At 37.5% G+C, this 8449-nt stretch overlaps 1 long non-coding RNA gene across 1 annotated transcript; it reads left to right on the top strand.

Annotated features, from left to right (window-relative positions):
- Positions 1–6913: 6913 nt before the first annotated feature.
- On the top strand, positions 6914–8417 carry LOC107057945 (uncharacterized). The gene is made up of 3 exons (XR_001471665.1): positions 6914–7040; positions 7612–7689; positions 8335–8417. It is a non-coding gene; the product is annotated as an uncharacterized lncRNA (long non-coding RNA).
- The last annotated feature ends 32 nt before the right edge of the window (positions 8418–8449 follow it).

Raw genomic sequence — 8449 nt, 5'->3', positions numbered from 1 at the left:
TTTATAAATATTGAAAAATCATCTCAAAAAGATTTTGTTTAATTAGATATTTGGTTAGTTTGTTTAGTTATCTAATAGTTTACAATTTTGGGTTAATTAGTTAGTTTATAATTAAGTTGATTATTATATAATCATGTGTCTAATTAGTATATTTTTACGAATGTTCGAAAATTGTCTTGAAAGGATTTTTAGCTTTAATTAAATATTTGGTTATTTAGTTGTTTATATTGTTAAAGTAATTAGTTTATGATCAATTTAATTATTTTATTTCGTTAAGAGTAAGAAGCTCTTTAATTAATTTGTATTAATTCGTCTTGTGTGAATTTAGGCCAATTTCATCGACCAAATTCCAGTTGGCTACCTCCGAAATTTATTTGAGCTATTGTTTGGTTACAATTTTTAACCAAAATATAACATTCTATTCAACCCATTTTTAAGAAGCCAAAATTCTGGGCCTTGTCCAATTCAGCGGCCCAAACTAACAATTCCCCTTTCACCTTTCCAGCCCATTCCCGCAGTCAACCCATCTCTTTTGCATTCCTAGATATTCCCAAATAACCTTCGCCCAGCCCACTTTTCAACCCCATACCCGGCCCAAATTCCCAAGCCTAATTTAAATACAGCAGTAGCTAACGATATAAACTCCAATGTTCAAAGCGGCAGCACACACAGAAGTCAGCTGCGTTTCCTCTGTCTTCTTCTCTCAAATCGTACAGTAGCAGAAGCACGCGTCTGCCCCTTTCCTCTTTCGGAATGCGTTGAAAATTCCAGAAAAAAGGGTGTTTCCCCTGAATTGTGAAAGAATTGGGAGTTTGAATTTCGAATTAGGGCCAATCCAAATTTTTTCGTCCCTTTCCCCCCTTTTCCGAACCCTAATGCCCCTTTATATATTGCTTGTCGTTCATTGTGGAAGGGGAGATTTTTTTTGGCTGTGAAAATTAAGAATCAAGAAAGGGACAGAGAGTTGGAAACAGGGGGAATTTTCTTTTGAGTTATTAAAAAGGGAGAATATAAATAGACTCAAAGGTGAAAAAAAACAGACCCTGAAATCAATAATATTACAAGAGTATTCAGTTTCCAGCTTCTTCTTTTTTCAAGACGACATTTTTGCTGCTTAATAGAATTCTCAAAGGTCGTTTGTGGTTGTGGAAGAGCTCGTCCTGTTCGTTTTGCCTCAGTCGCTGCACGGAAGAAGGTACTGTCCCCTCTTCTGCAATACCCTCCTCGCCCATTTTTCCTATTTTTTTTTTTTGAAGATGATGGTGTTCCGATGTCAAAAAGATTTAGTTATGTGACTACTTATTGTTAGTCGTAGTCATTTTAGCATTCGGAAGGTTGGCATTTTATTTGTTTGTCCTGTATTACTGGTTGTTAAAGTTTTCTGCAAGAAAGTGTGTCTTTGTTCTCTTTTGAAACTTAAGCCTCCATCTCATTTGGGAGTCATATTTTGGTAGTTTAAATGTACTTGTTTGTATTATTACGACTCATTTGTTCATCCTAGTTAATAGAGCTTCCTACTAGCATGAAGATGCCTCCACAAGAGTGGCGATGTTCTCGTTATATTAGTCCAAGTTTTATTCCATGTCTCCGATTTGAAGTGAAATAGTTGTCACCCACTTAATAGAGCATTAGTGTAGCTTGAATTTTCCTTAATATTGTGTTGCTATTTATTCAATGTCGGATTTTATGAACTAATTTTATGTGTCTTAGGTTCCATGCGGCTCCTATTTTAAAATTTTGCCTTGATAGTGTGTCAATATCCATGCTTGTTGATTATGGTTTCTTGAAAGAATGTGTCATGGCTATAATATTATAAAGGAGGGGTTAGAATTAGTGGTGGGCTGCTGTCCATAATTGCAGCAGTTAAAATTATTCCTCTTTCCAATTTTGGGAAGCTGTTTGTTCGGGTTAAATAGCTTAGGCTGTGCATTCGTAAAGTTATTTTTTTTTGGATTGCTCTCTGTATTGTTCAAAGTGCACATTATGGTGAAATTATTTTCCTCCAAATACGCATGTCTTCTAAAGCTAAGCAGCCCCCCTTGACGATTAAGAATAGTATTGTTTACTTTCCGTATTGCATTAGCTGTGTTGCTCACTTCCTTTTATTTTATTATATTTTTGGGGGCTGTTTATTTATTATTATTATTATTATTTTATTTTATTTTTTTCTTTTCCCCTTCTCCATGAGTTTGTCTGCCCAGTTTCTTTTTTTTTTGTCTTTTGCTTACTAGAGTGTAATTTTTGTTTTCTTTGAAATTGGAAGGTTTGTACTTTTTTTTTTCTTTATTAAAGTTTAGTTGTATAAAACATGTTGGGTTGATATTAAGTGGATTCTTCCTATTAAATTTGGCCCATGTTCTGGTTCCTTGTCTTCACTTTGAATAATGTTCACTCGATTGGATATTAGATGTGTGCGAAAGTAAATGTTGTCATGGGTGTTAGTGTCTGCCAGGTTATCGTGAGGAAAAATCGATCTTACTACCATCTTGTATATTTAGTTATTTTTAGTGAGTATCCAATTTTGATTATTTACTAATCCTTATTATTTTTTTATTTTATGCATGATCTTCCCCGATTTGGGTCTATCGAACCCTCTCCTTTATTACTTGCATCTCGAGATTGGTTGAAGCTCAACACTTCCTTCTTATCGAGTTAATCGGGTCAATGGAAAGGAAGAACAGGTCCTTTTAAAAATTGACGAACAGAGATTAGAGCCGATATGGATTTCTGTACACTAGGTGTATACGAAAAAATGAAAAGGGGGCTTAAAAGGCCCACTCCTTATTTTACAAGTTGTATCTTGTTACTTTTGGGCCTAAGCCCACTTTGCTATTATTTTGTTAGATTTTAGGACAGGTGGAAGGACATTGGGCCTAAGGTCCAAAAGAAATGTCTTATGTATATTAGACTAGCACAGGTGCAGGTGATTCAAATGGGCCAAATGCCCAAAACGAAAATGGGTCCAAGTACTGGCCCAGGCAAACAGATCCAGACTCGGGCCCAAACTTCCTTTCCTTATCTATTCAATTGCTATTATATGTTTTATTTGCTAAAATTAATCTTAAGATTCTAAAAATTCAACTCCCCAAAAGATAACCATTTTGAATTAGCTATTTAAAATTAAGCAAACATTTTTCTACTAGACAAATTTTCAAGAAAATTTGCAAAATGTTATACTTAAATAAATATCCACTTTCTCCTTTAAGATCTTTTAAATATTAAACTGTTTACTTCTTAATTAATTTAAGTATGTCATGCTTTATTTTAAAATCAATTAGCCAAATAGTTAATTACCGGATAACCGCGTGTTAGCGGGCATTTTGGGTGCTTTCAAACCCTTCCCGAAATGCTAATATGAACCCCGAACCCTTCAAATATTTTCAATAGATTTACTGTTTTAATCTATTTGAAAAATGAATAGTTTTCTTAATTTTTCCTTAAAAATTAAGTGGCGAATCTTAAAACCAGTCCAAAATATATTTTAAATAAAACAGGGCTGATATTTCCAAAGTGCCTTCAATCGAGTCTGTTTCGATAGTCCGTGAGTTTACAGATGTGTTTCCTGCTGATCTACCTGGTATGCCACCAGATAGAGATATTGATTTTTGTATTGACCTGGAGCCGGGGACTCGCCCCATTTCCATTCCACCTTATAGAATGGCCCCAGCTGAGTTAAGGGAGTTAAAGACCCAACTTCAGGAGTTGGTAGGTAAAGGCTTTATTAGACCGAGTATATCTCCTTGGGGTGCTCCAGTTTTATTTGTGAAGAAGAAGGATGGTAGTTTTTGGATGTGCATAGACTACAGGCAGCTGAATAAGGTAACTTTTAAGAACAAGTACCCCATTCCTCGCATTGATGACTTGTTCGATCAGTTACAGGGTGCTTGTGTCTTCTCTAAAATTGATTTGAGATCCGGTTATCATCAATTGAAAATACGGGCAACGGACGTGCCAAAGACTGCTTTTCGAACCAGGTATGGGCATTATGAATTCTTAGTAATGTCCTTTGGGCTTACGAATGCCCCTGCTTCTTTCATGAGCCTAATGAACTGAATTTTTAAGCCATATTTAGACCTCTTTGTTATTGTATTCATTGATGATATCCTGATATACTCAAAGAGCAGGAAGGAACACGAGGAGCATTTGAGAATTGTATTAGGGTTGTTAAGGGAGAAAAGGCTTTATGCCAAATTCTCCAAGTGTGAGTTTTGGCTCGATTCAGTGTCCTTCTTGGGGCACGTGGTTTCTAAGGATGGAGTGATGGTGGATCCCTCTAAGATTGAAGCAGTGAAGAGTTGGGCAAGGCCTACTAATGTTTCAGAGGTAAGGAGCTTTGTTGGTTTAGCTAGCTACTACCGTCGATTCGTACAGGGATTCTCTTCCATTGCTTCCCAGTTGACCAATTTGACCAAGAAGAATGTTCCATTTGTATGGTCAAATGAATGTGAAGAAAGCTTTCTGAAACTCAAGACCTTGTTGACTTCTGCACCGATTCTTGCCTTGCCCGTGAAAGGTAAGAATTTCATTGTTTATTGTGATGCATCTTATTCTGGTTTGGGTGCAGTGCTAATGCAGGAGAGGAATGTAATTGCCTATGCTTCAAGGCAATTGAAAGTGCATGAACGTAACTATCCGACCCATGATTTAGAGTTGGCTGCAGTTGTATTTGCATTGAAGCAGTGGAGGCATTATCTATATGGGGTCAACTGTGAAGTGTATACAGATCATCGCAGTTTACAATATGTGTTCACCTAGAAGGATTTGAATTTGAGGCAGAGGAGGTGGATGGAGTTATTGAAATACTATGATATTACTATGTTATATCACCCGGGAAAGGCTAGTGTTGTGGCAGATGCTCTAAGTAGAAAAGCAGGGAGCATGGGTAGTTTAGCCCACTTACAGGTTTCTAGACGCCCATTGGCTAGAGGGGTGCAAACTTTGGCTAATGACTTTATGAGGATGGAAATACTTGAAAAAGGAGGATTCTTGGCCTGTGTGGAGGCAAGATCTTCTTTTCTTGACCAGATTAAGGGAAAGCAGTTTGAGGATGAGAAGCTGAGTCGAATTCGAGATATGGTGTTGCAGGGAAAGGCTAAGGAGGTTGTGATTGATGAGGAAGGCGTCTTGAGAATTAAGGGGCGGGTGTGTGTGCCCCGTGTTGGTGACTTGACTCATACTATTCTTACAGAGGCTCATAGTTTGAGGTATTCTATACATCCTGGTGCAACCAAGATGTATCGTGATCTGAGACAACATTATTGGTAGAGTAGAATGAAGCGTGACATTGTTGATTTTGTTGCCCAATGTCCGAACTGTCAGCAGGTAAAGTATGAACATCAGAGGCCTAGAGGGACACTTCAGAGAATGCCCATTCTGGAATGGAAGTGGGAAAGAATTGCAATGGATTTTGTGGTTGGTCTTCCAAAGACATTAGGTAAATTTGATTCTATTTGGGTAATTGTTGACAGGTTAACTAAGTCTGCTCACTTCGTTCCGGTCAAGATGACTTACAATGCAGAGAAGTTAGCCAAACTCTATATCCGTGAGATTGTTCGATTGCATGGAGTTCTAGTTTCCATCATATCAGATAGAGGTACGCAATTTACTTCTAACTTTTGGAGGACCTTGCATGATGAATTAGGTACTAGATTGGATCTTAGTACCGCATTTCACCCTCAGACCGATGGACAGTCTGAGCGAACAATTCAAGTGCTGGAGGATATGCTTCGTGCGTGCGTGATAGATTTTGGTGGTCATTGGGATCAATTCTTACCCTTAGCAGAGTTTTCATACAACAATAGCTACCACTCGAGTATTGATATGGCCCCATTTGAGGCATTGTATGGGAGGAAATGTAGGTCTCCCATTGGCTGGTTTGACTCATTTGAGGTGAGGCCTTGCGGTACCGATCTCTTGAGGGAATCGTTAGAGAAAGTGAAATTCATTCAGGAGAAGCTTTTAGCAGCTCAGAGCAGGCAGAAGGAGTATGCAGATTGGAAGGTTAGGGACTTGGAGTTTATGGAAGGTGAGCAAGTTTTGCTAAAGGTTTCACCCATGAAGAATGTAATGCGGTTTGGTAAGCGAGGTAAGCTTAGTCCGAGGTACATTGGGCCATTTGAAGTTCTTAAGCGCGTGGGGGAGGTGGCCTATGAATTGGCCTTGCCTCCAGGGTTGTCAGGAGTGCACCCGGTATTTCATGTGTCCATGCTGAAAAAATACCATGGTGATGGAAACTACATTATTCGTTGGGATTCAGTATTGCTTGATGAGAATCTGTCTTATGAGGAGGAGCCTGTAGCTATACTAAATAGGGAGGTCCGCAAGTTGAGGTCAAAGGAGATTGCATCTATCAAGGTTCAGTGGAAAAATCGGCCAGTTGAAGAGTCCACTTGGGAGAGTGAGGCGGATATGCAAGAAAGATATCCACATCTTTTTGTTGATTCAGGTACTCTTTCTTACCTTTGCCTTCTTTTGCTCATTCGACGACGAACGATGGGTAAATTGGTATCTAATGTAACGACCCATTTGGTCGTTTTGAGTACTAGAGCTTTTTATTTCATAAAATACTTTCCGATAGATTTTAAATGGGTACTTTGGACTATTTGTAACTACAATTATGAATTTAGTGGGATAGTTTTGATAATTATTTTAGTTGGTGGTGAAAGGAGATAACATTAAAATTAGTAGTGGGCCACTTTTACCACTTTTATAATTGGTCATATAATGATTAGGGTAATGAATAATCTGTAAAAACAAATTGAGAAGAGGGTTTATTCGTGTGAAAAATACGCAGAGCAGCAGGCGAGCTTCTCAAGTTTGGTTCTACAAATTGTTCTATTTCTAGTGTTAAATTTTACATCAATAGTAATGTGGAGATGAATTGTCGTCAGACTGTAAGGGAAATTTGTGGGTATTGATTATTGACGCCTTAGGTTGAAAACTTTGGTGGAAACCTTGTTTGTTTAATCTACGTGGAACCTGCAGTCATTAGAAAAATTCCAAGTGATCAACTTCAAGATAATGATGGGAATTGTTAAGGGGTAAGGAAATTACTGCTAAATTTATATATGTGCATATGGTGTTACAGGAGTTGGTTTTATGGACCGGCAAATTGGGTTTTTGAATGAAAGTGGGGGTGGTAATTATTTAATTGCACGGATAGTTGCTAGTGGATTAAAGAAATTATGAAGTGGAAAGGTGTAGCGATAATATGCATGCATTTGATTCACTGATTGGTTAATGGCAATAGGATACTTGGAAAAATATAGAATCCATGTATGTGGGAGGTTACATTAAACTTCCAGCCATCATCCTTATACAGTAATGCTACGGTCAATTGTAATATGTGGGTTTGGTCCTTATCTTCTTAAAATTATCAGGTTGTGATTTAAGTTTTAATAAATTGAGATAGGTAATTAAATATTAGGTACATTATATTATTTTAATATCATTAAAGTTATGTCAATTGGAGGAATTAAGACTTACCCTTAGGTTTGAACTGTAGAAAATTGATTATAGAATTAGGTGGGTTTTTGGATCTAGGTTAGACATAGAATAATATGAGTGTTTATAGACTCGTCAACTTACAAATTATGCACATATACTTTATAGATTGGAAAGGTTCAGAGGCATTGAGGAAGGGAAAATCATTGGAGAAGTAGTTTGCTTGACTTCGGTTCTTCGGTGGAGGTAGGTTATGGTTTATTCTATTTGATAGATAAACTCTTAATAGCGATTGATATGCATTGAATGATACTGTGAAGTTCTCTATGCACTTGATTGTGTGATTGTGTGGCTTGGTTGTGTGGTTTGTGATTGGTCTAAAATCCTGAGATCGTGAGATTTATAATTTGAAAACCTCTATATCAAAGTGATGCCTTGAATAAAGAAGGTTTGATGTAATAGTATTAATGAATTGAAAAGTGGTGATAATAAATGATAAGTTAATAATATTATTGGATCGGAGTGTCACGTTCCGACACGGTATTACTGGATCGGAATGTCACGTTCCGACACGGTAACATTAAAGGAAAAAGATATTGAATTAACTTAATGTACTCAATCTCAATGAACGCATTTCCCAAACGAGTGTGCTGTGGAGGCATGAGTCCTCGTGTGTGTGTTGATATTGTGATTGATTGCGTACTTGCTTCAACTGTCACTTGTTCTTGTTGTTGTTTCTTATCACCTGCTAAGTGTTATAGTTGACTTTATACTATTATTCATTGTATATTAGTTTCTATTTTGGGTTGGCCGATGATACCTACTCAGTACATGTTGCCCCGTACTGAGCCCTACTTGTATTTTTCTTTGTTTTCCTTTTATGGAGTGCAGCGAGTGTACCAGCGAATTTGACTCGCCCTCAGCTCTAGCCAGTCTCAGCATATCAGGTTTAAGGGTGAGCTATTTATTCGCGCTTGTGTTGGATTCTCTCGGGCATGACCTGATG

This window comes from Solanum tuberosum, unplaced genomic scaffold (genome assembly GCF_000226075.1).
Source record: "Solanum tuberosum cultivar DM 1-3 516 R44 unplaced genomic scaffold, SolTub_3.0 scf00416, whole genome shotgun sequence".
Taxonomy (NCBI): domain Eukaryota; kingdom Viridiplantae; phylum Streptophyta; class Magnoliopsida; order Solanales; family Solanaceae; genus Solanum; species Solanum tuberosum.
The sequence above is the reverse complement of the archived record's forward strand: the minus strand, read 5'-3'. Positions and strand labels throughout refer to the sequence as shown.